This window comes from Hibiscus syriacus, unplaced genomic scaffold (genome assembly GCF_006381635.1).
Source record: "Hibiscus syriacus cultivar Baekdansim isolate YM2019G1 unplaced genomic scaffold, ASM638163v2 tig00110299_pilon, whole genome shotgun sequence".
NCBI lineage: Eukaryota > Viridiplantae > Streptophyta > Magnoliopsida > Malvales > Malvaceae > Hibiscus > Hibiscus syriacus.
In genome coordinates, this window is record NW_024062668.1 from 2,093,366 (window position 1) to 2,108,563 (window position 15,198).

At 32.9% G+C, this 15,198-nt stretch overlaps 1 pseudogene; it reads left to right on the forward strand.

Annotated features, from left to right (window-relative positions):
* Nucleotides 1-390: 390 nt before the first annotated feature.
* Nucleotides 391-14,446, forward strand: LOC120116611 (annotated as a pseudogene).
* The last annotated feature ends 752 nt before the right edge of the window (nucleotides 14,447-15,198 follow it).

Genomic DNA, 15,198 nt, shown 5'->3' on the forward strand with positions numbered 1-15,198 from the left:
CTACAAATTAGCCAATTTTTGGTTAAAATCGGGTGTATTTTACTTTAAAAGGGTTTACATGCCACTAGGATGTCAAAGTTACTAATATGGTGTCGATATGATATGATTGATGTCACTCCTTACTAACTTGAGTTGTTATTATTATGTATATCGTATTAGATGTCAAAATCTACGAATTCATAGAGAGCGACTGAACAAGAAGTTCGAGAAGGGTCGGGTAGCGAGAGAAATGAAGGTAATAGTGAGCATATGATCCAGTCTGAGCACGCTAGTGCACCGATACATTAGGGTATGCCAGTGTCAGATCATAGAGCTTTTATGCATGCTCTCGATGCGATCTTAACTCGATTTCAAGCTCCTCTGCCTTCCCTTACTCCTCCAACATCATAGATGTTAATCCCGAAAGAGCTGAAAAGTTTGGGAGCACCCGAGTTCAAGGGAGAAGAGGATGAAGGCCCCATAGATGCTGACTTATGGTTAAACGACATCAAGGTGATGCTTGAAAACCTTCACTGCTCAGATTCTGAAAAGTTAGATAGAGTTGTATCTTTACTTCGAGGATCAGCTCGAGTGTGGTGGACGAACACCATGATGTATGCACCGCCTGAGCAAGTAACTTAACAGTTCTTTCAGTATGAATTTAAGAACAAGTACATTGGCGAATAGTTTTGCGCGATGCTAAAGTTTCTTAATCTAAACAAGGTGATCGAGCATACATGAGTACGAGGTTGAATATAACAAGTTAAGCCTTTTTTTCTATTGAAGTAGTTCCCAATGACAAGGCTCGACGTGATTGGTTTATCGAGTGATTGAGGCCTAAGATGAAAGAGATAACGTTGGTGTTAAACTTGCCTACCTTGCAAGAAGTGATAAATTGAGCTAAGGTAATCGAAAGAGCTCAAGAGGAGACTTTAACAGCAGAGCAGAGTATGCAGATAGGGAAAATAGTTGGAACGTCTTCAACTTTCTATCATGCCAAGAGAGGCAAGGGTTCCCAATACAATAATAGAGTCGGATCTGCTACAGTTTCACAGAAGAATAAATAATCACAGTCTTTTGCTGCTAGTTCGGGTAGAGCATAAATCAGTGCAAACTGAGAGATCATCATCAACATCTCATAGAGGCAGAGTAGATCCAAAGGAGAATCTGGGTCAATCTAGCGACCAAAGACGCGGGAATTAGCCAGAATTTATAACATTAAGACTAATGAGATCAGGATGACCCAAAGATTATAACAGGTACGTTCAATCTTTTTGATGAACTTGTATTTGTTTTGGTTGACCCTGGATCTACGCACTCTTATATTAGTACAAAGTGATTAGGGCTAGAAGATTCTGTTAGAACCAATCTTTAGTGAGATGAAGCGTAAACCCTACAATTTATAGTGCAAGGGTAACTCAAATATGTAGAAAATGCTCGATAAAGATTCAATGGGCTATTTTCCCAGCAAACTTGATAGAGTATCCTTTTGACGAGCTCGAGATTATTTTAGGTTTGGATTGGTTGTCTCCACATCATGGATGGGTGGATTGCCACAAGAAGCGATTATTTTTTAAGGATGTAGAGGCTTCAGAAATCATAGTAATTGGTGAAAAAGCGAAAGCACCATCCAATATGATACCAGCAATGACTACAAAGAAAATGATGTCGGAAGGGTGTATAGTTTTCTCGCTAATGTAATAGGCACTCAAATACCGGAAGTGAGAATAGATGATATTCCAACAATTCGAGAATTTCCAGATGTTTTTTCGGAAGAATTATTAGGTTCACCTCCAGACCATAAGGTGGAATTCATGATTGATGTTTACCCGGTATTGAACCTATTTCTATGGCTCCATATCGAATGGCCCTAACTGAGCTAAGAAAATTAAAGGCCCAATTATAGGAGTTGCTCGATCGAGGATTCATCAGACCTAGTGCTTCACCTTGGGGATCACCAGTACTTTTTGTGAAAAAGAAATATGGGTCTATGCGATTATGCATAGATTATCGACAGTTAAATATGGTAACAATAAAGAACAAGTATCCTCTTCTGAGGATTGATGATCTTCTTGATCAACTAAAAGGCACAATAGTGTTCTCTAAGATAGTCATTCGATCATGATACCACCAATTAAAAATTAAAGAATGGATATTCCAAAGACAACTTTTTGGACTCGATATGATATTATAAATTTATGGTGATGCCCTTCGGTTTAACTAATGCTCATGTAGCATGGATTTGATGAACCAAGTATTCCAACCTTATCTGGATCAGTTTGTGGTGGTATTTTGGTGATATTTTGGTATATCAAATTCAAGAAAGGAGCATGATGCTCATATTCGTACCGTTCTTCAGATTCTTCGAGAAAAAAGTTGTATGCCAAACTGTCCAAGTGTGAATTCTGGTTAGAAGAGGTTACTTTCCTTGGCCATGTTGTCTCGACAGAAGGCATAAGAATAGATCCCAAAAAGATTCAAGCTATAGTGGTTTGGAAACTACCAAAGAATGTTTCTGAGGCTCGGAGTTTCTTGGGACTTGCTGGTTATTATCAAAGGTTCGTGAAAAACTTTTCGATGTTAGCTTCACCGCTAACCAAGTTGTTAAGAAAAGATGTGCCTTTAGTTTGGACGTAGAAATGCCAAGAGAGTTTTGAAACGCTAAAGAAGATTTTAACAGAGGCACCAGTACTTGTACAACATGAGTCGGGTAAAAATTTTGTGAATTTTAGTGATGCATCTCATAACGAATTGGGATGTGTGCTTATGCAAGAAGGGAAAGTTGTGGCCTATGCCTCGAGACAGTTGAAAACTCACGAGATGAATTACCCGAAGCATAATTTAGAATTGGCAGCGGTCGTGTTTGCTTTGAATATTTGGCGTCATTATCTGTTGGTGAGCGTGTTATATTTATACATATCACAAAAGTCTAAAGTACTTGTTGACTCAAAAGAGCTGAACTTGAGGCAGAGAAAATGGTTCAAGCTTTTGAAATATTATGATATGATCATCGATTATCAACCAGGGAAGGCTAATGTGGTAGCTGATGCACTTAGCCGAAAGACTTTTGCAGCTTTACGAGTTTTGGATGCATGTCTATCGTTAAACGAAGATGGTGCCTTGGTTGCTGAGCTTAAGTTAAAGCTGATGCTTTTGGATTGGATAAAACTGCTGCAAGGAAAGATGAAAAATGTTTGGCAAGAATTGCACAAGTAAAAAGGCGAGACTAAAGACTTTGAAGTCAGACTGATGGATGCTTATATTATCGAGAAAGACTTTTCATTCCGATAATGAAGAAATAAAGATAGATATTCTCTTTGAGGCATATTATAGTCAATTAACTATGCATCCAGGAGGAAATAAGATGCACTAGGATATAAGAGTCGATATTCGGGCCTGGAATAAAAGCTATCATAGAGTTTGTTGCAACATGTTTGACATGTAAAAGCTGAACATCAAGTGCCTTCTGGATTGTTACAACCGATATCCATTCCTGAATGGAAGTGGGAACGCGTCACTATGAATTTTTTATAGGGCTACCTTTGACACCCAAAAGGACTCGATATGGGTGATTGTGGACAGATTGACCAAGAAAACTCACTTTATTCCAGTTCAGACAGATTATCGATGGATAAGTATGTTGAGTTGTACATAAAAGATATAGTTTGGCTACATGGATTTTTCCTGTATCGATAGTATCAGACAAAGATACAAGATTTACTTCAAGATTCTAGAATTCTTTGTACGAGGTCTGGGTACTTGATTGAATTTCAACACAACTTTTCATCCACGATAGATGGTAAGTTGGAACGAACTATTGAGATATTGAGGATATGCTAAGCATGTGTGATTGAATTCAAAGGATCATGGGAAAGATATTTGTCTTAAGAGGATTTACCTACAATGATAGCTATCAATCGAGTATCAAGATGACGTATGAAGCCTTGTATGGGAGGAAGTGTCGAACACCATTAAATTAGTTTGAGTTAAAAGATCGAGATCTAGTTGGCCCTGATTTAATGAAAAAAATGAAAGATAAAGTGAAAGTTATCCAAGATAATCTTAAGATAGCTTCTGATCTACTAAATTCTTATGCAGATCTAAAGATGAAAGAGATTGAATATCAAGTCGGAGATAAGGTATTTCTGAAGGTATCGTATTGGAATAAAATATTACGGTTTGGACGCAAAGGAAAGCTGAGTCCGAGATTTATTGAACCTTATGAGATTTTGAAAAGATACGGACCAGTAGCTTATCATTTAGCCTTGCCTCCCGAAATGGACAAGATTCATAATGTTTTCACGTGTCGATGCTAAGGAAGTATCGATCAGATCTGTCGTATATTATCACACCAGAGAAATAGAGATTCGACCAAATTTAACTTATGAAAGGAACCAAGATCCTAGCTAGAGGAATCAAAGAATTACGAAACAAGATGATTCCTTTAGTAAAAGTTCTTTGGAGGAATCATAAAGTCGAGGAAACTACTTGGGAAAGGGAAGAAAACATGAAAATACAATATTCGCATCTCTTCACATCAAGTACGCACTAAAATTTGAGGATAAATTTTTATTAAGGGGGGAATATTTGTAATACCCAAAATCTTGGTTAGTGACTAAAATGTAAATTTTGAAAGATTACTGACCAAAGTATAAAAGTGGGAAAAGTTTAGGGACCTAAGTGGTAATTTTCTCAAAATTAATTTTTATTCCACAGATAGATAGTTTATTCTTGAGAGTGGAGTTTTATTAAAATTATATTCTTTTTCTGGAATTTATGTTGAAATCTAGAAAGGGTTAAAGTCTGGTAAGAAATCGGTATATCGGATCGAATAGAAATTTTGGAAAAATTTGAAGGATGATAAATTAGGCTTAAAAATATTATTTCCACATGTTAGAATGATGTAAAATAAAATAGATAATTGGATTTGAAGATTTATTTCCATGTTAAATTTGGATCGTTGGATTAAAGTGGTAAGATTGTAATTTTTGGAAAATTGCTTGGTAAAATTGGAAAAAAGGTAAAATAATTTGTTCATCTTTGAATTTTGAAAGATGATAAGGTTGATTTTGCTTGGTTGGATTTTAATTATCAAGTTTCATTAATGGCAAAATGGACATTTGTCATTAAATGTATATTTTATTCATTTTAAGCTTAAATAAGGTTAAATTAACATGAAATTAAGTTAGAAATTTCATGAAACTTAGCTTATTTTCTTGAAACCAGCTATGAACACCATTCTAAGGTAAGAGAAAATTTCTTTTTTATTTTTGAGAAATTTTCTTTATATTTTGAATTATGTCGTGAAATAAAAAATTGTTCTACGTGAAAACGCTATCATGTGGTACCAATATTGCATGCTAATCTTGCTTGTGTTCAAAGATCCCAAATTTTTGGTTTTATGTTCACATTATGGTTTACGAAATTGATGAATGATTATGATGTTTTTGAGGTTGTAGAATTATATACAAACATGATAGTTGATTAAAATCACTTGTACTTGGCTAAATAAGCCTATGTTGATTTCGGCCAAACCATAACTTTAGAAGGATGTATTTTGATGAAATTTAGTTAGAGTTTTGATTTTAGAGTTCTTGAAACGTTGAATCGAGGTTGATTTCATGTTCGAACCTAGTGGAAATCTTGAACCCCAAACTATATACTATTTGACCTTGAGAAAATAGGTTGGGAAAATTGTGGAAAAATTCCCATGACTTAGAAATGATATTTGGAAGGTTCTAAAAGTTTTAGAAAAACTTTTGGGCTAAATTGTAAATTTTCAAAAGTTGAGGGACCTATTTAGTAATTTTGAAAAGTCATGGGATGATTGTGTAATTAATCAATATTTGATGTATCCTACTGGAAATTATTGTTTTAGGCCTGAAATTGAACTTAGAATGTGAAATTAAGCTATTTTGGAAAGTTGGTAAAGTTTAAGTACAAAATGGTGAATGAAAGTTAGTGACTTAAGTGGTAATTTTGGTATTGTTGAGATATTGGGCTATAAGTTTAATGATGGAAAATTGTTGGGCTTATTTACGCTTTAATTGAAGAATTTATGACAAGGGCTCCATATGAATAAAAAGGAAAAATTAGAATGATTTTAATAATAATTAGAAAATAATAGTACTATTAAGTATTATTATTTTGTATAAATATTAGTAATGATACTAACATTGTATTTTATATTTTTATGTGTGATTATGGATGCTTGTGTAGATCGTAATCAAATTCCTAAGACAAGCAAACAAAAAGGCAATGATAAAGTTACAGAATAGTCGGACTATAATAAGGCATAATATTGAGGCATGCCAGGTGAGTGCATTTATTATGTACTTATATGATATGAGGACGATTTGTGATTAGTCAACCTAGAATGTTTTTATAAAAACATATTTTATCGTATTTTGAAATTTTTTTCATAAAGTTTATGAAAATGATTTTATGAATAATTTTAGGGTATAAACTGCCCTAAAATAAATGGATGAATTTTATATTGTTTTAATAGCTATCAATGTTTCAGAATAAATGTTTAATCTGCGAATTTGATTTAAAGGCCTATTGTACGTGAATTGAGAGTTGCAGGTGCATTTCGACATACTTTGTGTATGATGGTTATCGATCGATTTTGTTTAATGCATATGTTGCATTCTCATATCAATACTTTGTGTACTTTCGGCTCTAGGTGTGCATCCATGGTATTCATAATAAGTTTGTGAATTACCATTTCGACACTATGTGTGTATCCATGGTATTCATAATGAGTTTGTGAATTACCATTTCGACACTATGTGTGCACCTATAGTATTCATAATGAGGTTGTGAATTACCATTTTGTTACATTAGTATAGTGTTGTTGTCACCACATAACCTATGCTTTCGTTTAGCACTTATTTGCAACTCATGTACCTTGCATTCTCATTTGACATACATTGGGAAAATAAATGGGTACTTTGGAAAATACTGATTATAGGTATGTTGGGCATACTAAATATTGTTTCGCAAGTTATGTGAAAGAAATTTGGTTTACCAAGTCAGTTTTATATATTACTATTATTTATACGATTAAATTAGTATATTGATATTTTAAGATATGCTTATCTTTTGGTTACGCCTCATTTATATTATTATGCCTCACTAAGTGAATACTTAGCGTGTGATGGTTTCACGCATAGGTAATAGTTTACGAATAGAGTAAGGAGTGCAATTGACATCGTAAATCAAAGGTTGCCTCATCAGTAACTGTATGACATTTATGTCTACTTTTGATATCACTAGATGGCATGTAATATATATATATATATGATAATTCTCTGGTATGTATTTGACATATGAGTTGTAGTATTTACTACGTTTGAACTTTAAGGTTATTTTATATACGAATAGTTAATGAACGTTTTTATTATTATTATATAAAAATGTTTTATTTAAAGAAACCAAAATTTTACTGGTTTTTAAGTACACAAATATTTTAAAGGTCGTGTGACATCTGTGACTCGAGTACGGGGACGTATACGGGAAATGGGTGTTACAAGTTCAATAGTAATTTATATTTACTTTGAAAATTTATGTTATTTGTAGGAGAAATTTTCTTTAGAGGTCTAGACGATTATTTGAAGCAAGCGTTAGGGAAGAAATGGAGAGATCGCAAGAGTTCTTTAAAAAATAAATATTTCAAGATCATCTCAGCCTTGAAGAGAAGCTGCAAATTGTCCCACCTAGAATGCTCAAGTATCAACGGGAAAATTCAGTCAAGTTTTGGAGTTCAAAGAAAGGAGAGGTATGATGCATTTTTAAATAATACTATTACGTCATTATAATATTGACTTTATAAGTACAAATTGTAAATTGTAGGATCGATAGCATGTTGGTGTTGCTAGCAGACAATAACAAAAGTTTACTCGCATAACTTGATCAAAGAGCTTTGCTTGTATAGTTAATGATGAGGTATTATTGATTATTCACATAGTGATTTACAATTGGTAGCACATAGTAACAAAAATTATTTATATTATTAATTAATTTTTTCTAAGACTTAATATTTATTCTATATTGTAGGAAAATACGTCTGGTACTAAAGTTGGACGAATAAAGCTCTTCGACATGACACATACAAAAAATGATGGCACTCCTATAACTGATGAAGCTGCAGAAATTATGGTACATTTATTGGACACAATATTTGAATTATGTTATAATTATATATATAATATGACATTTTTATTTAAAATAATGATTGAATTGATTATTAGTAAAAACTGAGGGATAAAAGGGCGGAGTATGAAGCTACAACTTCATGTCATGGTATTGTTAATGCAGATGAGATCGAAAATCAAGTTATTAATCAAGTTTTGTGTAACACCCCAACCCGTACCCGACCCGGATACAAGTCAGAGATGTCACATTGACTTTTTAAAAAAATATTCTTACAAATAACAGAACATTTGGACTTATATTAAGAAAATATGATAATATACTGTTGAATTATGTTTTGTTATAACAAATTTAAGGTAAAAATATTTTTATGAATAATATCGATACTGTATGATAGTACTGATACTGTGTGAACAGTACCGATGCTCAAAAACAACGAATGTAAAATATGTATCGATATTGCTACAGTGTACCGATACACTACTACAGTAATTTCAGCCCAACATATATAAAACTCATAAAAAATTTAAACTTTCATCACTATAAAGTTACCATTTACATAAATACGTTTAAAACATTTCAAAACTCGATCAGAGCATACATACTTAATTTAACGACTTTGTTTACATGCCAACCTATTTATCACATAACAAGACATACTGTGTAATTTACTTCTGATCTGATCTTCGAGTGGAGATATGTTGTTCTGCTGAGCTTATATTGGATCCTTCTATTTTTCGGTACCTACATGTAAAACACATAAATGCTAAGTCATAGACTTAGCGAGGCATAAAATATAATAATAATGCATCTCATACACATATGAACATGTAATCTAATTATTCTATCATGTCACAACTAATTCAGTGTAAATAATAATAGCATGATAACATGTAATAATACAAACACTTTTGAAACCTTTTGTAAGCCCATGTACATTACTGAGAACTTTAAGGTATGTGAGTACATTGAGGTTGTGCACTTATGCTGTCACCACAGCTCGTATAAGGCCCCACTAAGGGCATGTGAAATTTGTCCCGAAGGACCACTTATAACATATATATCCCGAAGGACCACGTAGAACCCTCGACTCTTGGCATGCCAACTATACCTATAACTCTCATATCATATAACATGGGCATTATTCTTATGCTTCATATGTTCATGTACTCATGTCATTTCTCCTGTAATCACATATGTCTTTTCTTCTATCACATATCATATGAATCATATATCATTTATCAAATCATGTCAACACATATAACTTATGCATGCATTGTAAATCAAATAACATTTTAGGAGTCACTTCTTACCATAGTAACTATGTCACTGGCTCATCACAAGCCAATGTTTGTTCAATAACATAAGTACAAATTAAATTGCACTCACCTATATCTCCTTGTCTTTCCCTCGATCAATCTTACTTGTCAATTATTCCAAAACTCATTTAGACTCAATATCTACATAAACATAATTTCTGAGACAATAATCAGAAACCTAAACCTTATAACTTAATGTTAATAACTTAAGCTAATTTAATGAATCAACATTACTTTTCCTTGAGGGGGTATCGGTACACTATAGGGGATCGGTACAGTATGGGGGTATCAGTACCCAAATTAGCTTCGAAATTTTCTTTTAAAAGGGAGTATCGATACACTGCCTGTGTATCAATACACTTATTGCATTCGATGTTTCTTCATTTAAGAATGTATCGGTACATATTGAATGTGTACTGATACACCTTGCCCATAAATTGTATTTTAAGCACGAAAATTCACTCTTTTAAGCTTCAACACTTCATGTTTCCTCCCCTTTGATGTTCCTAACTCACATACATATTCTTAAACCAATTTATACTCATTTATCGCATCTTAAACCTCAAAATCCTATTCTCCATAAAGAAATCAATAATCATACCGAATTTTCAAGATGTTCTAAATCCAATTCTATCACTTCATATCTCTTAATTTAGTTGATGACAAGTCAAATTCCATCTCAAAGTTCTTTTATCAAATTTTTTTTTTCCAGAAATTCATTTAGAAACTTCTTATATTTAATCTCTCATAAATTCTTCATCTTTTGATTATAAGACAACTTAAGCTTAAGTATCACCTAAGGATCAAAACACACTCTTAAAATCAACAAATAATCAGCTAACAAAGAAACTCACCTTTGCCTTTGGTAGCTCACGTCTGAGGAAGAAGAATAATAAAATTTTCTGGAGAAATCTTCTCCCTTCCTTATCTTATACAGGGAAATAAAAATCTTTTATGTCAAATGACCATTTTCCCCTTTACTTCATTTAATAATTACTAACTATAATTCATAAAATATCTCCAAATTAATTCTTGACCTATTCAACTATTTTATTTTAATCACCAAATTCGGAAGTTTTACAATTTAGTCACTAACCCGTAGTTTGGGATGCTACATTTTGAGTCCTAAAAGATATGGTCGGGTTCGCTTTCAAGGATTATTCGTTACCCTAACCAAATATTTTGGATCCATTTCATCTCAGTACATGTCATCACATAACCAGTCTTCCCAATCAAAAGTTAGTCGTTTAAAATAACAGTTGGCTCAAATGGATGAATAATTTGCTAAAATAAAAGCCGAAACTGAAGTAGAGAGAGAAGCATCATATCAGAAAAAATATGAAGTCTTTCAAAATCAACTTCAAGCTATGATGCAGATGATACGACAAAATCAAACCCAAAGTCCACCATATTGGGTGCAATATATATATATATGTTTTTTTCTTCTAGTTAACAATGTTGAACTACATTATATTTCACTTTAATGTAAATTTTGATTTATTATTTTGGATTTCAAGTTTGTTGGATAGTGCTACAGGTTAAAATTTTAAATTGGGGTAATAGAAGAGCAGAAAACAACAATTGAAAATCAATTTTAATTAGCAGTGTTTGTATAATAAAACATCACTAAATACATAGTCAATACCGACGTTTGTAAAACAAAACACCACTAAAGTTCAATATCATTTGCGGGGCTTATATAGAAAACGCCACTATATAGCGGCGTTTTACATTCACAAACGCCACTATATATTAGAACATTTAGCAGCGATTTTGGGAATAAACACCACTAAAGAAAAGATAAGTAGTGGCGTTTGTAAAAAAATTGTGGCCTTTGACGTTCACAAACGCCGCAAATTTTTGCGGCATTTGTTTTAGCGACGTATAAAACGCCACTATATGACCAAAAAACACCGCTAAAAACCCCTTTTTCTTTAGTGATGATAACAGATTAAAATTAGATTTTATAAAGAAGAACATGCATAACCCTTTGAATTATAACCAAACTCTAAAACCTTATTATTTTTATACAACTAAACTATTAAACATTTCTTTTCCATGCTGTATCAAATCTGACAGAACCCAAATCAGATTTTTGTTTACTTCAAAATTAAAACCCTCAACAGGTGACTTTTTTTTAAATTTAAATACTTTTAAATACTATTTTTAGGTCAGATTTCTGCAAAATTTTAGGATTGGAAACATGCATAATTTAGTTTTTAATTAATATATGTCGAGAGATTTCCTCTTCCACCTTGAGAAGAGGTTCTTACAGATAAGGTTCTCCTGACATATGACTCTTCCACCGCCTTGTCGGAAAGTTTATGCTTATTAATTTAACTTTTTATTTTATTTATTATCTTTCTCAAGGACAATAATTTAGTATCCAATAATATCATTTAGTTTTTTTATAATGTTTATATTTTTTAGAATCAGTTTATTTAATATTTTTCTATTCACAAATATAACTGATTCTAGAATATATATATATATATATATATTTATATTTCACAATTTCATGTATATAAATTTAAGGGTAAATTACGTGTTTCATACTTATATTATCATTTTTTGTCTGTTTTAATACTTAAAGTTTCAAGTTTTTCAAAATCATACCTAAGGTTTAGTTTTTATTTCATTCTAGTACCTCGTAATTAAAAACTTAACATCATTGTATTTTTCATGAGTAAATTACATCATTCACCAGTCAACTATCTTCTCATTCCTATTTTGACACTAAAGTTTAAAAATTTTCAATTTAACTATTCAACTTTCAAATTGCTCATATTTTAGTCACTCTAATTTTTTTATTTATAATTTTTGTGGCATGATTTTTTTATTAATTTATAAATATATAATTAAAAATAAAAAAACGTTTGAAAGTTAGAGTGATTAACTTAAGAGTGAAATTTAAGTAAGTAAATTAAAAATTTTAAACTTGTGTGGCAAAAATAGGAGTGATAAACAATTGAGTAATGAATAATGCAATTTACCCATAAAAATGTACCACGGGCAAATCACTAATTAAATTTTTGACGACGAGGTGTTAAAACGAAACAAAAAAACCAAACATTAGGTATGATTTTGAAAAAAACTGAATGTTTAGATACTAAACGAATTAAAACTGATAGTTTAGGCACTATATGTATAATTTATCCTAAGTTTAATAAAAATAAAAATTTAAAATCGAATTAAAGTAGGATAAATATATGATACGTCCCATCATTTCTTGATGGTGATCACTTTTGTTGAGTGACGAGGGACACTGAAATCAATATCTCCTGTTCGATACCCAAATAACTAACATGACTACCTCGTGGCTTGTCTTCTAAACCGTCGTCTTCTATCCATGATCTCAACTTAACTAGAACCCCTGTGTCTTTCTTGGTTGGAATGAACGGCCTAGATCAGCGGAGCTTATATATACCATGTGTTTAAATCAGAATAGTATGCTTATAATGATAACTCCGTCATTCGAAATTATTATTATACAATCTTGATACCATCGATAATCTTAATAACACTCATTATTATATTCGTAATCATAATATTCGTAATCATAATAAACATAATATAATTAAAAACATAATCACAACACTGTCTACATCTTTTATTATCCACCGTAATACTTCATAGACTGTCAATAAAGAGTGATTTCCAAAGGACCGAACCAGCAATCCCTCTGTAGAAGACAAATTCAGTGGTTGGCGTTTTACCGGTTGATTAGAATAGTCCAGAAATTTAATTTGAATATAAATTTATCATGAACGTTAGGGGTAAAACTGTCCGAAAAATATCAGTTGGCGCTTAAAAATAAACATATCTTGATACATGCCACCGTGCTTCACTCCCCCGACGTAGACATCCCCCGTTTCAGACTAAACAAAAGAAACGATGCAGATTGCAGAGGTTGTGCAGCACTATCCTGGAAATATTACTTGATGTAATCTCCACCGTTAACGGCTTCCCGCCATCCGACAGGGCAGCGCTGTTAGCATTCAAGGCAGCTCTCCACGAGCCTCACTTGGGAATCTTCGATTCATGGACGGGCACCGACTGTTGCCACAACTGGTACGGGATCAGATGCGACGCCGAGTCACACAAAGTCGCCGACATTAACCTGCGCGGCGAGTCACAAGACCCCATCTTCGAGCGAGCTCACCGGACCGGTTATATGACCGGTTTTATCTCCCCCGATATATGCAAGTTAACTCGCCTTTCCAGTATCACTATAGCTGACTGGAAAGGAATCACTGGTGAGATCCCTAAATGCATCACTACGCTGTCGTTTCTCCGAATCCTCGACTTGATTGGTAATAAAATATTGGGAGAAACTCCTGCTGATATTGGGAAACTACAACGTCTCACGGTTCTAAATATTGCGGATAACCAAATATCGGGGCGGATCCCGGCTTCATTGACGGTTTTATCGAGCTTGATGCATCTCGATTTGAGAAAAAAAAAATATCGGGTCTGATCCCGAGGAAATTCGGGCGACTCCGGATGTTGAGCAGGGCTTTGTTGAGCGGGAACCAAATAAGCGGTTCAATCCCCATCTCTATATCTCGCATTTATCGTCTTGCTGATTTGGACCTTTCAGTGAACAATTTATCGGGGGCGATTCCTCCTTCTCTCGGGAAAATGCGGTTCTCTCAACATTGAATTTGGACTGCAACAACATATCGGGTACGATACCAACGACTCTCTTGACTTCCTCCATTGGAAGCTTAAACTTGAGTCGAAATGCGTTAGAAGGAAAAATCTCTGAAGATTTTGGGCGGAGATCTTATTTTACCGCCATTGATTTAGCCTACAACAAGCTTTCCGGCTCGATCCCGGGAACTTTGGTGGTGGCATATTACATCGGACACCTAGATTTGAGTTACAACCACATATGTGGGCTAATTCCGGCCGGAGAACCCTTTGATCATCTTGAAGCATCGTCATTTACTCATAACGATTGTCTAAGTGGAAAACCACATAGAGCTTGTTGATTATGAAGTTAATATTATTTTTTTGGCTTAGTAGATTTAATTTATAATTTTTCTATCTATCTTTTTTTTAATAATTTAACTTTTAAAGTTATTGGTATTATCTTAATCCTAAAGTTAGTTTTGACTAATAGAATTGTAATCTTATACATTTGTTGTTGTTAGTAAATTTCACGTCGGCCAATATTTTTAACCTAGCTTAATGATGATGTGATATTTATTAAAAATAGATAATAAAATATTTATTAAATACAATATCTAGAAAAAAAATCCCCAAAATTTTAACATAATCTTTTAATCTCACTAAAATAAATGATAAAATTTTATAAAATTTTTCAAACCTTTGTATTTAGTAAATATTTTAACTTAATCCCTTAATTTATGGTTACAAAAAACTATCAGTTCTGTTAGTCAAAAGTCAACAAACTTCGAGGGTTAAGATGATGTCGTTAAACAAATTCGAGAGTTAAATTACTGCAAAAAATCATAGGAATGAAAATAATAAACTAAATCTAGTATATGAGAAAAATTACCTTTTAATTTTGTTTTCAATGTAAACTGATTACTGATAATTATGTAAGCTTGATATTTACTTGAATTAATCATTCCACGTCGAGAAAATTTTAGGATTTGAGCCCTGAACCGATTCGTCGGACCAACTGTCATTAGGGTTGTACATGTATAATTAATTGTATCGTTTAGTCTAAACAATCGGTTAACCGTTAGAATGGTTACGAGATTTTTAACAGTAACCT